At 49.9% G+C, this 14,957-nt stretch overlaps 1 long non-coding RNA gene across 1 annotated transcript; it reads right to left on the reverse strand.

Moving 5' to 3' along the window:
- Positions 1 to 8,549: 8,549 nt before the first annotated feature.
- LOC309632105 lies at positions 8,550 to 12,118 on the reverse strand. Its single transcript, XR_014246733.1, has 2 exons — positions 9,648 to 12,118; positions 8,550 to 8,674 (listed from the first exon to the last, which is right to left on the reverse strand). It is a non-coding gene; the product is annotated as an uncharacterized lncRNA (long non-coding RNA).
- Positions 12,119 to 14,957: the final 2,839 nt, after the last annotated feature.

The raw sequence follows: 14,957 nt of genomic DNA on the forward strand, positions 1-14,957 counted from the left end.
TGGGGGACACACTCCATTTACAGGGACGTAGATCCAGGAGGAAGGTATCTAGCCCAGGTGTCCTTCTTCCTTGCTAAAGAGGTGACTAAGACTACAGGGACAGGGTTGAAGACCTGCAAAGATAAACAAGCTGGCCAGATATGGACGAACGGCGGGGCTGGGATGTAGCTCTGGAGGTTCCCATGACCTCATCAACCTCTGAAGCATTGTTCTCCCCCTGTTACCAGAGCATTCTGATAACACTTACACACTCAGAGTGCACAGCCGGGGTTGTAGGGTCTGCGCCGTGCAGCAGGGAGACAGTGCAAACCCCTCTGCTCAAATTGGAAAGAATCCTGACAATCATTTATTCGGAGGCTTGACTAACATCCCAGGTTCAGAGAATCCTAGAGTTTAAAGAGTGCTCTCCTGAGTCCTCTTCCTTCATAGCAGGGGTGCTTCGTGCACTTCTAGATTTATGTCTCTGTGTGCAGTTCTGGGCTCCCCAGCTGCACTCTCTGTGATCACTCTTACATCCCAGCGCCTAGCACGGTGCCTGGCCACAGTAGGTACTCAATAAAGACAGGTTGGATAAATGAATCAAATTCCAGAGATAATTTTAAAACAAAAATTGTATTTCTATTCTTTGTTTTATCATCAACTAGCTCATGATATCAGGAAACTCTCTGATCAGGAAGTGTTAGTTTCCTTATCTGCAAAATGGGAGGAAAATATCAGCCCTAACTCCTTTCCAGAGTCGCTTGGAAACTCTGGAGGCAAAAGTTGTTGCAGTTTGAAAAATACAAACCTTTGTAGCTATTTCTCATTAAAATACAAACCTCTTTGTAGCTATTTCTCATTATTATTATTCAATCAGTCTCTCCTGGACTTTGCACAGGTTGATGTGGCAAATCATTTTAACTCCAGGAATGAACACCCCATGTTATATCATGGAGCGCCTCAAGATTGTTTTAAACCTTTGAACCTTTGGGGGACAGTTTATAGATGCACTTTCTGTGCTGTTTTTAGCAGAGCCCTGGGTCCAACCCCTAGACCCAGAGACAGTGACGGATGTAGGAGGGTGTGAGGGCCAAAACCCAGAGGTTCATCCCTCTGTCTCAGGGTAGGACTGTACCTAGTTGCTTCTGAATGAAGCAGCTTTCTCCCCTCCCTTTCATAGGGAGTCCCGGGAGAGTGAATTTCACAGCTTCCCTCTCCTCTCAGGAAGGCTCTCACAGTCGCTGTGTCCAAGGAGTCCTGGCCTCTGAGCTGTATCTAGGCTGTGAGCTTACTGGGTAAAATAGTTCAGACTCTTCAGAGGAAAGCCTGGGCCCAAGGTTAGTCAGAACATCTCCCTGGGGTCCATCTTTCACAAAAATCATACCCTTTCACCTTCTGATGACTAAGGGTGCCTTTCTATAGCAATCACCTTGTGCAGCACCAAAAGACTGCATTGTCTCTGCAGCTGTTGAGTGCTGTCTTCCAACTGTTACTGAATACACAGACCTAGGCTCCTAGGCTTCCCCCTTCTGCCCAATGCCCCACATTCCCAAGCCCCAGGCCTCAACACTGAGGACCACCCCCAAGCTCAGTCTCCTCATTTCCCTCCAGTAACCCATCAGCGTTTCCCTCTCCACTTTTGAAACCAAAAATCCCCCCAAGGCAGCGAGGTTTTCCTTGGGAACTATAAGACACTGAACACATGGGGCTCCTCTGGCCACTGGGAGTCAGCAAGCCTGGAACTGCCCAGATTTCTAACCCGGGACTCAGTCCTTGAAGATGTCTTCTTCCTGCGCCAGGTAAACTCAGTAATTATAATTATATAGCTAAGGTTTGCTGAGCACTTACTTTGTGCCAGGCCGTGTTTGAAGTACTTTGCAAGCAGCCTCTAATTTAATGTTTTGCAACAAACCTGTGAGGAAGGAACTATTTTCTTCCTATTTTATATTCAAGAAAACAACATTAATAACTTGCCCAGAGGCAGACAGCTAGTAAGTGGCAGGGCTTGGCTTCAAAACCCCGAGCAGTCAACTGCACGTGCTCTTAACCATTCTGCTCAGCTAGTGGGAAGAGATGCGCCCCTCCAGTGAAAGCTGTTTCTACCAGACCATCCTCTATTCTTCAAGGCTCAGCTCAAAAGCGCCCCATCTATGAAGTCTGTGTTCTGAGTTTTTCTCCCCTGAGGCACTTTATTCGTACCATCGTTGGGCTTTTGCCAAACTATGATAAATGGTGGCACCTGAGTCCGTCCCACCTACGCCCGCACCTCTGCCCTTGCTTTAGAGGGAGGATGTCACCTTATATCCATTGCCGCCTCCCCATCTCCTAGAAGAGCCTCCACTAATGTTCACTGATTGAAACAATGATGAACACTAAGGTGGTGGCAACTGTCTGAAGAAATTCTGGGGACCAGGGCGAGAAGCACACTTAGTTGGGTTCTTGGAGGGTAAAGAATGAGTGAAAGTGGTAATCCTAGACTTTTAGAAGTTTATGATATAACTGGGAAATCCTTTGTGCACCCTTAACATATGGCTTTATGAAGAGACACATCAGCAAGGGCAAAAAATGCATATCTATGGACTTCCCTGGTGGTCCAGTGGTTAAGACTCCGCGCTCCCAATGCAGGGGGCCCGGGTTCGATCCCTGGTCAGGGAACTAGATCCCGCATGCACGCCGCAACTAAAGATCCCGCCCGCAGCAACAAAGATCCCACATGTGGCAACGAATATCCTGCATGCCGCAACTAAGACCCGGGGCAGCCAAATAAATAAATATATATATATATATATTTTTTTTTAATGCATATCTAGCTATCGATTCTGGACATAGATGAACTTAAAACATTTTTTGGAATGGGTAACAATTCACATGATTCAAAAAGTCTAAATGGAGTATAGTGACTACTCCCCTCACCCAGTCCCCCAGCCACTCATACTCCTCCCCACAGGCCACCAATGTTATTCCTTTCTTTTGTATTTTTCCAGAGATATCTTATGCAAGAAAAAAATAACATGTTTTCGCTATAATATATATTACATATATGTGTATATGCGTTAAGTATATATTAGCTATACAAATATATTAGCTATATATATATATATCATAGGTAAATTATGTAATATATGCCTAATATGTATTATATATGTTTTTTATGGATTGACTTTGCCCGGGATATTCAATAATATAGCAGGCCATAAATTAAAATCCAACATTTACTAAGCCCAGTATGTGATAGGAACTGGACCTCAAGATGAACATAACAGAAACCTTGAATCCTGCTCAAAAAGAGCTCCCACTTGGCCTAGGGTTGAGATGCATCCTATTTCACTTAATCCAGCCTGCACCCAGAGACAGGCTGGGGTGGGGAGTGAGGGATAGGGAGGTAAAGGGAGCAGGTGGGGTGGACTTAAGTTTTAAAAGAGAATTCATCACTTTTCTCTACTTTCTGTCCCTGGAAACTAACCATAAAGTGAGTCATTGTGAAGCAAATCACATTTTCTCCATAAAAATAATGCTGCAGTTGGAGGTTACATTCTGAAATAAAGACTTGGCCTCAAAAGACACAGATATGACTGGAGATGTCATAAGAGCAAAGAACCATAAACCTTTATAATCACTTAAAACAATAACATTATGCTCCAAAGCGTTTTACAAGTGTATGTAAATGTACCGATCGTATCGATTACACAGAGGGCCCCAGTGAATCATAAAATGTACAGGCAGCACATGAAAAACACAGCATTGCCACCTCATAAGGTTTCCCTAGGACATATATTGTGTATGATAAGCACTAATTAAAAGATTAATTAACAATATTTCTTTCTGCCCCTCATAGAATTTTTTTAAAAAGGCTTTTTGAGAATAATTTGAAGATATTCTGAGATAATCATTTGGAGGCATTTTTTTGATTTAATAATATAATAAATTTTGAGATGACTTTTAGACATCCAGAGCTCATTGAACACTCATCCAAGAAAGTTTGAACCATTGCCTAATGCTCCCAATACATTTTCTTTGATGGGGACAGAGATGTTCAAAATCACTCCCTTGACCTTAACCTTGCCTTTAAAATGGAAGCAGCTCATTCAGACAGCAAAAATTTTTGAGCCACAAACTTTGTGCTAGATACTGAGGATTAAAAAGAAAAAGGGATAAGACATGACGTCTACCTGGAAGAACTCATAATGGACTGGCCAGCTATTATTAACATTAGCAGCTACCTTTTTGAAGGTTTATTATGTGCCATGGCAAGCCTTAGATACCCATTAGCTCATTTAATCTTCGTGTTAGAAGGAAGATCCTTTTCTTTTTTTTTAAATAAATTTATTTATTTTATTTATTTTTGGCTGCATTGGGTCTTTGCTGCTGCGCGCGGGCTTTCTCTAGTTGCGGCGAGCGGGGGCTACTCTTTATTGCAGTGCACGGGCTTCTCATTTCAGTGGCTTCTCTTGTTGCGGAGCACGGGCTCTAGGCACGTGGACTTCAGTAGTTGTGGCACACGGGCTCAGTTGCTCCGTGGCATGTGGGATCTTCCCAGACCAGGGCTCGAACCCGTGTGCCCTGCATTGGCAGGTGGATTCTTAACCACTGCGCCACCAGGGAAGCCCCAGAAGATCCTTTTTTAATGTGTTTTAGAGAGGAGGAAACAGTTTAAACTTAACCCAGGTGCTATAGGTTGAATTGTGTTCTCCAAAAACATATGTTGAAGTCCTAATCCCCAGTATCTGAGAATGCAACCTTATTTGGAAATAGGGTCGTTGCAGATGTAGGTAAGTTAAAATGAGTTCACACTGGAATAGGTGGGCCCTTAATCCCATATGGCTGGTATACTTTTAAGAAGAGGAGAGAGAGAGGAGAGCACCAGGTGAAGATAGACACACAGGGAGAAGACTGCAGGTGAAGGTGGAGGCAGAGATTGGAGTCATGTGTCTACCAGCCAAGGAAGGCCAAGGCCACCAGCCATCACCAGAAGCTACTTGAGAGGCATGGACAGGTTTTCCCTAGAGTCCCCAGAAAGAATCAGCGTTGCCAACACCCTGATTTCAGACTTCCGGCCTCCAGAACTGTGAGACAAGAAATAAAAATAAGCCACCCAGTTTGTGGTCCTCTGTTAGAGCAGCCCTAGGAAATGAATACCCCACATCACACAGCTGGTGCGGTGGAACCTGACTGGGTCTGCCTCCTGAGCCCACTCTCTCAGCATCCAGCAGAGGGGACAAAGCTCCTCGGAGGACAGGGAAGAGCGGTCACCTCGGCCTGCAGGCGGGAGTCTGGGAAAGCTTCTCAGAGGAAGGAAATTTTGAGCGGGATCTCATCGGTTGAGGAGGAGTTTTCCAGGGCCTGAAGGGTGGGGTGGAAGGGCGTGCTGGGCAGAAGGATCCGCAGGTGAGAGGTGAGAAGTGGCTGCACGTGAGGGAGTGGGGGTGATGACGGAAGGTTTGTGTTGCTGGTAGAGGTGGTGGCAGCTTTTGCTCTAAAAAGGAAGGATTTCTTGTAAAGTGAGGACTGAGTCCCCATTTCTTTCCTTCCACCTCTCCTACCTCCTTCGTGTAGTGGAGGCAGAGGTCCATTCCCAGTGCCTGCTCCAGCCCCACTGGCCTTCTTTCCCACCCTTGCTCTTCTGCCCTGGGAGCCTCTGCCCTCACCATCTCCATGGCTGACCCCTCTGGTCCCCAGGTCTCCACCCTGAAGATACTCAGAGGCACCACCCTCTGCCCCCTGGAGTTTCCTCATTGTGCAGCTCGGGTTTTCTTCAACCATCTCATTATCATTTGTATGCTCTGTGTTTTCTACCCCCCCCCCCCACCCAGCCCAACTTAAACTTAAGCTCTGTGTGAGCAGAGACCCCATCTGGCCTGTCCCCAGAATAAAGGGCTGGGTCTGGGACTTAGGAATGGCTTCTATAAAGATTTGTCAAATGAACATAGGAAGAACTTTCTAGCAGTGAAAGCCATTTAAAAGATCATATGGATGGCCCCAGGAGGACCTATCTATCACAGTAGGGATTCAACAGAGGCACTACAGGTGGGTCTGCAGGCATCGAAGGCAGTTAGACTAAAGCCCTAGAGACTCTGAGCCTGGCTTTGCCGGTAGTCAGCCTGTGTCTCCACTAGGACCCAGGTCTAATAAAGAGAGGCCTTTACCTGCGTGAGAGTCCAGGAGCCTCCTGGCAGGAAACTGGTCCTAAGGAAGGATAGAATCATGCACATCTCTCAGGTTCTAGAACAACAGGCCAAGGCCAGAGAGAAGTTTCAATTCTGAGGCCAGCAAGTATCTGTTTCCAAGGCTGTGCTGTGGCCCAGCTCCCATACAGAGGGGGCTGAATCACAAAGAAAATAAAGGCAAAAAGAGACATAGGCACCGAGAGAGCAGGAAGCCTCAGTGGGCCAGGCTGCGATGGCCAGAGGCTCCATCGGGGCAGAGAACAGCACGGTCGGCGGCAGCATCAACAGCGTGGAGCAGCGGCCATCCCGGCAGGAACCTGGAGGGCTACCGTGTAGCCTGGGAAGTTAAGCCGGTGTGGGCGTGACCTGCCCGGAACATGAGGGCCCTCTCCTAATTAGCACAAAGGTGCCATCTGGGCCGGCACCAGGGCAGGTGGTAAGGACGTCGGGCGGCCAGACTGGAGAGCTGTGTTCTTACATGGCAGGCTCCCTAGTTATAGACTGGGACTCCAGGAGGGTGGGTCCTGGGAGCAGGGAGCCAGGAAAATACTGGCCCGTTTATAGTCTCTGTGGCCCATTTTTACCCCTGGACTCGTTGTGTCTGAGAAAACAGAGTAGCAGATGTTCCTTAGATTATTAAATTATCCTGCGTTCACCTTCAGTGTCGCAGGAACTTCCTGACACTTCCTTGCTGTGCTGTCAGAACACTTCACACTTCAGTAGTGAGCCAGAAAGAAAGTCGATAGAACTAGAGTTGGGAGGGATTTCTCACTGACTTGGTAAGATGGACAGCTTGCCTGTCCCTTCCGGTTCCCCGGGGGGAGGAGAAGAGGCTGGTTGAGTGAGTGTCTACCTGCCAGGAACCGTGTTCTATTTGGAGATGTAAGGCACAAAGAACATACATACACACACACACACACCCAAGACTGAACGAATGCATCAGAGTTCAGACGGCTGCCTTCACTTGCATTGATGGGGTTGGGGGTGGTGGTGCGGGCAAAGGGAAGTCTTTTAGCTGGTGACTAAGCTCAGGGCACAAGAATCCTAGTCTTCTTGTTTAGAGAGAGATGTGACATTAAAGGGCACTTCTGGAGAAAATGATTACAGAGTGTTCGCTCCTTCTGTGACAGGCACGGTATTAGATGTAGACACTTCATATAAATGAAGTCACTTAATTCCTACATCACATAAGGACCCTGATGCCTAAAGAGGTGGCCTGCACTGTTCCATAGCTAGCAGGACCAAAGCAGGGGCAGTAAGGGGTACAGTAGACAGACCCACAGGGACACGTGTCATGGGTACCATTTTTTTTTTTTTTCATCATTGAATCCTCAGGGCCTACCTCAGAGCCCAGAGCATGGTAGATGTTCAATAAGTATCTGTGGAATGAATGAAAACAAGACAACCCGCCAGAATATTATGGTTTGTGTTGTAAGAGCATCTCCACGTGCTCAGCTCACCTCGATCCTCACGTATACCTTGTGAGGAGGGCTGGGAGCAGGTATTCTCCCCACTGCTGTTGCATCGGTAGGGGTGGTGGTGTTATTGTTACCATTCTCCTTTGGCAGAGGACAGAACTGACAGGGAGATCAGAGAGTTTAATTTTCCCTGTGAAGGGAAGAGTTCAAGGTCCTGCCCATGTCTTCTGATCTTCTGATCCCAAAGCCCGGGTTCTTCCCAGCGTACCCTGAGGGCAAAGAAATGTGCTGAATCCACCAGAAACTGCCTTATTCTAGTGGGGAAGCTCTTGTCTTCTTGGGGACATGTGCTCACCCCCTCCCGCCTCCTCCTCACCTCCCTCTCTACTCAAAGATAACTGTCTTTCCCCTTTGGAAGAAGGTGACCCCCAACGCCAACTCTCACCATCCCTGTAGCCCTTCCACCAAAAAGTTTGGATACACTGGGAAAAGCCCCGGGCTTCCAAATTAATCCTGCAAAATCACTCAGCTGCAGCTGGTCTCAGTTAATCTGCCACGTGCAGGCGATACCACCTCAGGACTGGAGGGCTGACTAAGTGAAATATAGTAAGGAAAAGTGCTCTGTACATTTTGAAGTCTATGCAAATGTTAATTATCATTTTTAGAGCTCTGCCTCCCTAGAGGTTCTCTGTGTGGCCTCTAGAAATGTCCAGATTTTCCAAATCTCACTCTGAGGAGGGTCAAAATCTAATTAGTGCCTCATGCCTTTCCTTCTGGGGGAGTGATGGGATGGGGTCCACGTAAGAGGAAGAAGGAGGCCATGAGGAAGAGAGGGGACACTCTGTTTTGTAGGAAGCAGGAGGAGTAGGATTTTGTCAAACAAACATGCAGGCCAGGCCAGGCCAGTTTGCCCCCCACACTTTAGCTCAGAAATAAACTTGGATGAGGCAGACTTTTATTCTAGGTGAATTTTGAGTAGAAGGGGAGGTTATCTTGTTCAACAAGAATATATTGAACTTCTGCTATGTTCCCTGAAGGCACCATAGGAATATATAGAAAGGCACAGAAGTACCTCACTGTTCCAGGTTTCACCTTTCTGATAACGTCATCCCTCTGGAATAGTCAAGGAAGGAAAAAAAATTCACTGATTATCAGAAATATGTCATAAAGTACACATATGCATTTGTATATTTACTCTGAGCCTCTTAATTCTTCATTTACACATAGTTCTAGCAGATTAAGAAGTCATGAACTTGAAAGGCTAAGAGTTGCTGCTACTGGTGGGTCTGTAAACAGTGGTCTAAAATTAGCCTTTAGGCTACCTTTTTTTTTTTTTTTGGCCACCCCGCGCAGGATGTCGGATCTTAGTTCCCCAACCAGGGATCGAACCCTGCAGTGGAAGCGTGGAGTCTTAACCACTGGACCGCCAGGGAAGTCCCCTCCTTTTTTTTTTTCAAACAAGGTAGACCAGAAAGAAATCTACCAAAAATGGTGACGAGAACTAAAAGTCAGCTCTGATTTCCTGTGTGGGATAAACGGCCTTATGTACCTCAGTAACTTTTGTATTGACATCACTGTAGGACCACATGGTACAAAACAAATGGAACCACAGAGCATGAGAATTAAGATGAACACTCGGTGTCATCAGGCCAACCTCCGAGAGCCAGAGAGGTGAAGGAACTTGCTTAAGGTTGCACAGCTAGCCAGGCAGGGTGAGGAATGGCACTCAGCTCTCCTGGTGCTACCTGGCCCGGGGTCCTTTCTACTGCTCACACAGGGTTCCTAACCAAGACCCCGAGTTCCCAAGAAAAACTCAAATTCTGTTCCAAGTCTTCTGAAGCACCAGGAGTGCGTGATTCCTTTTAGAAAGAATTCCATCTTAAACGATGACCATGAAGAAAAGGTCGGGAGCTTACGGAGGTCCCCTGGGGAACCGATGCCCACAGACACACGGCCAGCTGTCTGGAGAGGAGTCTAATCCCGATGAAGCTGACAGGAAAGGTTTCCCTGTGGGGAGAAGGAAGGGTCCCTTCCTTCTAGGAGCCCACACTGACTTGGAGGGTCGGGCCGGGCAGAACTGACTCACGATCAGCGAAGGCAGCCCAGGCAGGAGAGCCAAAGTGTGGTGCCGACAGGCGGGCTAATGGACGGGCAGACTCCTGATCCCCCGAAACGGATCCCCTGGGATCCTCCTGATCCCAGCAGAGCCTGTGCAGCGTCTCCTCAGGCAGATAAATGCCAGCCAGGCTTATTACCGGGAGTGTACGGCCACGTTATTTTAACTCGACGATCCTGCCCCTGTTGGTGGGCATGCTGCCAGTCTGCATTCCCACATCCTGCTGCCGACTCGGGGCCCACCCGTTTCTATATCGAGACGCTCCTCTCCATAAATAAAGAACAGGAGTCAGGCACAAAAGAAAGGCCGTTTCAAGCGCCGGGAAGGCTGTCACATGGGCCAACAAAGGGCAGGAAATGCTGGGCGGTGGCCCCGTGTCCGTCCCCAGGCCCAGCTCACCTGGCTGGGCCGTAGGGCCTTTGTGCGAAAAATGTCAGGCCCAAGTCCCGAACTTCCTGCCATTTGTCAGGCTGTGCCGTGACCTGGAGTTCACCGAAATGCTTGCTGCTCCCAACAATACACACATGCATCCTTTGGAAAAATTCTCTCTCTCTCCCCTCGAGGCCGCAGTGGCTTTTTATGGAAATGGCTGGGGTGGGAGTGGGAGGGTCCCGGGCTGAGAAATGGAAAGTTTCGGTTGTATTTCTCTCTTGAAGAAACCCAGCTCGGACAGGGCAGGGAGAGGTCAGCATCCCAGGCCTGTGAGGCCAGAGGCTCTGGGGCCTCACCCCAGCACTGCTCCTGACCAGCTTGGAACCATGAGGCCATTGGGTGGGTGACTGTTTCTGTCACCTATTTGTTTTTTCTCCTATCCAGCACCCCAGGTGCTCCCATCCCACCTGCCTCCCCTGAGGTTCCAGGATTTTACTGCCCAAGAATGGGATGCAATCAGTGTCAACAATACCTGGCTGCCTAGAGAGGAGCAAAAACTCAGGCACTGTGTCTGAGACAGAGCTGAGGGTGTGGGGTCACCACTGCCCGGCCAGCCATGTCCCTGGCTCCCAGGCTGGATCTTGTGAGAGGAGACTCACGGAGGCTTCTCCAGGCAACAACCAAGCAAAGACATCAACCCCTCACTCCACTCACTTGAGCTGTGCTCACCTGGCGAGGGGCTGTAGACAGGGGCTCCCAAACACTGGAACGGACATTGATAAAGTAGTCACCCGTCCCCTGTGAACTGAAGAAAAAGGAACAACGAATTTTTCAGCTTGCTAAATTTCTTCCTTTGAAAGGACTGTCCTTTTATTCTGAGATTATTTCTGAAATGAAGAAGAAAAATGCGGTGAATTTTTCCATACCGCTAGGATTGTCCTTTATTCTGGAATGGCATTCTTCCTACTTTCCTAGTGCTACTTTGTGAGTGTTAAGATGTGCTTTTGTTTATGACATCACGGTGATTAAAAGACATTTTTATCTGATGAAACAAAAAGCTGACAATCCTGTGCTAGCCCTCCAAACAGAAACAAAACAACCACCACGTGCAGCTTGTAATGTCCCCAAGTCTATGAGCCATGGTCTAGGGCACATGCAAGGGGCAGGAGACTGGGTATTGCCTTCAAGGAGCCCGCGACTTGGTGGAGGGTTCCAGGCCTGTAATGGTGATGCCCTGCCAGATCTCAAGGGATTCTGTGCAGAGGTTTGGGGCAGATTTTACTTGTGCTGTTAGAGCTCAGAGGGGAGACCGGTCTGCGAAAGCCTTGTTTGAGGTAAGGGCTCAATTAACATTGGCTGAATAAATGAATGACTGGAAAGCACTGAAGAGGACTTAGCAAAAAATGGGACTGGGAGGGTCTTGCCGAGGGGGAGGAGATACGGAAGGGTGTTGCTGGTCAGCAGGTCCGCTCGGGTAGAGGCATGGAGGCCCAAAAGAGCCTGTGTGTGAGGGGGCTGAGAGGGGGCTGGCCTCCTCTCAGGAGCAGAGACAACCCTAACCGGAGTAGTGGGCTGTGATGTTAGGTAAGTGGAGGTGTACCTTGAGCCAGACAAATCTGTTTAGATTTGAGGCAGCCATTACTAAGGAGCCATGGAAGGATCTTGAGCAGGGCAGTGCCAGGGTGAAATGTTAATTGAAGACTGTTAGTCTGGCAGCTGCGTGGAGGGGGCTTGGAATCCAGAACCCAGGGGAGCTGTCCGAGGACTCCAGCCTGCAAGGGCAGCGGGCCGGGGCTTGGGCTGTGGTGCTGGTGAGGTGCGCCACCAGGATGGGAAGGGTGCTGGACTGTGCCTGAGATTTTAATCCAGGAGTCTCGGAAAGTTTTGACATGACTGAGTGGATGGAAATGTGGCGGAGATGGGAGGTTTGGAATTAGGCAGAGGATGAGCTTGGCTCTGGGTCTGCCAATTCTGAACAGATGACTGGGGTTACAAGTACAAGGGTCCAGCTGCCCGGGGCTGGGGTGAGACAACCAGGGAGCAGCAGACCACCCCCTCCCCCGGGGGGAGGGAGAGGCCACCTGTGCTCTCGTGAGCCCGGGCTGCAGTCGTGGTATCTGATGGGGGTGGAGGTGCCAGCCCTTCCCAGAAGGTCTGCAGTCTGGCCTAGTGGTGTGTGGAATTCAGGCCTGGATGAAGGGCGTTGAAAGCTGCCCGTGACGAGCGGCCACTCTCCCTGGGAGGGGGGCTGTCAGGAGGCCTGCGTGCTCCGGCAGCCAAGATAACCCCGGGTTATTTCAGGAAGAGAGCCCTAAGAAGATAAAGAGGTCAGTGGCCAGCAGATGGACAGATAACCTGGCTTATCTGAGAGACTGGCGAGAGAGGGCCCTCTGGGGACCGTGTCCTCTGAGACGGGAAGGTGCCAAAGTGCATCAGAGGGAGAACAGGGGGTGGGAGCAGGACCAGCGGCTGTGGCTCCAGCTGGGGAGGGGGCACCTCACGGCCCGGCCCAGTCTCTCCCTGGGCGGCAGACAGAGTCCCTCTGGCTCAGATGGGAGATGGAGACCGGAGTTCCCTGAGGTCACCCCAAATTCAGGAGCTCCAGACCTTATTCAGGGTCTGAATGCCCGACAACAGCCCCGGAGACGGCAGGCTTTTTACGTTTTACTCCTTCAGGTTGTTCAAGAGTCAGGTGCCCACCTGCATTTACTGGAGGCACGATGCCCGCGTGGTGTGTCATGTGGGTGCGTGTGATGTGGTGGGTACGTGCACGTGTGGGTGCTGTGTGTGGGGTTGGTGGCTGTGGGTGTGGAGTGTGCGTGACGGGTGGGTGTGATGCATGTGTGTGTGTGTGTCCAGTGCGGGTCCAGGGGTGGTGTGTGCAGTGCACGGGTGTGCCGCAGCGCGTGCTCGAGGTGTGAGTGGAGCCCTCTCCCGGCCCGGCCTCGCCCCCCCATCCTCCTGAAAGCGCAGCTGAGCCTTCACCGCCCTGTGGGGGCAGAGGCTCTCAGCTCCGTGGGACGTGGTCCAGACTCCTCAAGATGTCCCGGGAGGCCTTCAGGGTTCAGCTCAAGCCCTTCGAGCCCCCTTGGCCAGCCTGCCCTCCCAGGGACCTCCCGTCTCTTCTGACAGGCGTGGGTTTTCCTGTCTCTGAGTCCCCGTTCAGACAGTTTCCTCTCTGTGGAAGGGCCTGCCCATCCTCCCCACCTCAGAAAGTACGTTCGTCCTTGAAGGATCAGCTCCCAGACACTGAGCAGGACGTATGGCTGGAGCCGTCCTCGCCCATGCCCGCTGCCTGCTGCCCTCCACCAGCTCGCACCCCAGAGCTGCCCACCGTGCACAGATGCCCCCTCACAGCTCGTCATGGGAGGAGGCAGGTGCGGTCTGGGCTGCCACCATCGCCCTGAAACGCCCCAAGGACGCGGATGGGGAGCCGGGCCCAGGCTCTGCACGCTCACCCTCGGAGTCCTCTCTGGGCTCCCCCAGAGGCCTGAGCTCCATCCCGCAGGGCCCTCTCTCCCTGGTCTGTACTGCTGCAGGCACATTTTCCTAGGACTGTCTTTTTTAACGTTTTAATTGAGGTGTAATTGACATATAATGTTATATTGGTTTCAGGTGTCCAAGGTGACAATTCAGATATTTGTATACATTGTGAAATGATCACCACAGTAAGTCTAGTTACCATCCATCACCTTAGCGAGTTAACTTTTAGGATTCACTCTCCTGGCAGCTTTCAAGTATGCGCTAGAGTGTTGCTGACCCCAGTCATCACGCAGTCCTCCACCGCTGTCTTGACAGGACCTCACAACACCCCCATGGTCACACCAGGCCTCGTGCCCCGGTTCTCGACTTTCCTGAGGGCAGCGCCATGCTCCCTGCACCCGGGCTTCAAAACCGGGCCTCCTCCAGCTGCCCTGCCCCCAGGCACCGACCTCGTTCATTCTGCTCCTTCCCCCTCCCTCCCCTCTGCAGGTTTTTTTTTTTTGCCTCCGGATTAGACTGCAGTAGCAGCAGCAAATACTGACAAAGCGTAGTATAGACTTAGAGTCAGAAGGGGGATCAATCCAGCCCCTCCCGCCCCTTCGCCCTGCAGGGGAGAACACTGAAGAGAGTGGTCAGCGTGGCACCCCACAGACCTGGGGGAGATCTCCTTTGGGCTGGATTCCCAGCAGCCCGGGCCCAGGGCCTGCCTGCACTGCCACACTGCTCTCCAGAAGGGCGGCACCACTCGAATTCCCAGCTTGTGCATCTCTGTTACCCACCACTGCATGCTTCACGTCCTTCTGAACTTTGGGGGTTTCCTCTTCTGTATAGTTTGTCCACACTTTTGCCTGTTTTCTGGTGGGACTGCAGCCCCCTCCTCACTGATTTCTAGAAGTCCTTTGTATATTGTTGATATCAGAGGATACCTAGAATTAGAATAAAATCTATGTCGGTTTTAGACCTCCTCCCATTCTGTCCTCTGTCTACTAATTTTGCTCCTGGTATCCTTCAATGGCAATGAATCCTTCATTTTGATGTCGTCAAGATCAAAACCAATCTTTTAAATTCTGGTGCGTGCTTTTGAAGTGTTAAGATGTCCTTTCCGGTTTCTAAGTCACAAAAACATTTTCCTAGGTTTTCTTGTATTAACCTTATACTTATCTTTATCTAGCATTTTCCTAAGTGACAGGCACTCTGCAAAGTGCTTTGCAGACACTATCTTAATAGGTGGAGACTCTTTTAGGTACTTTGCATGTATTACTTCCTTGGATCCTCACAACAACCCTAGGAGGTCAGCACTATTATTACCATCCTCATGTTACATTTGAGGAGACTGAGGTACTGAGAGGTTAAGTAACTTCTAAGTAACACACAAGTTGAAGAACCTGAGAGCCTAGCTCCAGAGACTGTGTCCTCAACCTCTAC

This window comes from Balaenoptera borealis, assembly GCF_965194805.1.
Source record: "Balaenoptera borealis genome assembly, chromosome: 7".
Lineage (NCBI taxonomy): Eukaryota > Metazoa > Chordata > Mammalia > Artiodactyla > Balaenopteridae > Balaenoptera > Balaenoptera borealis.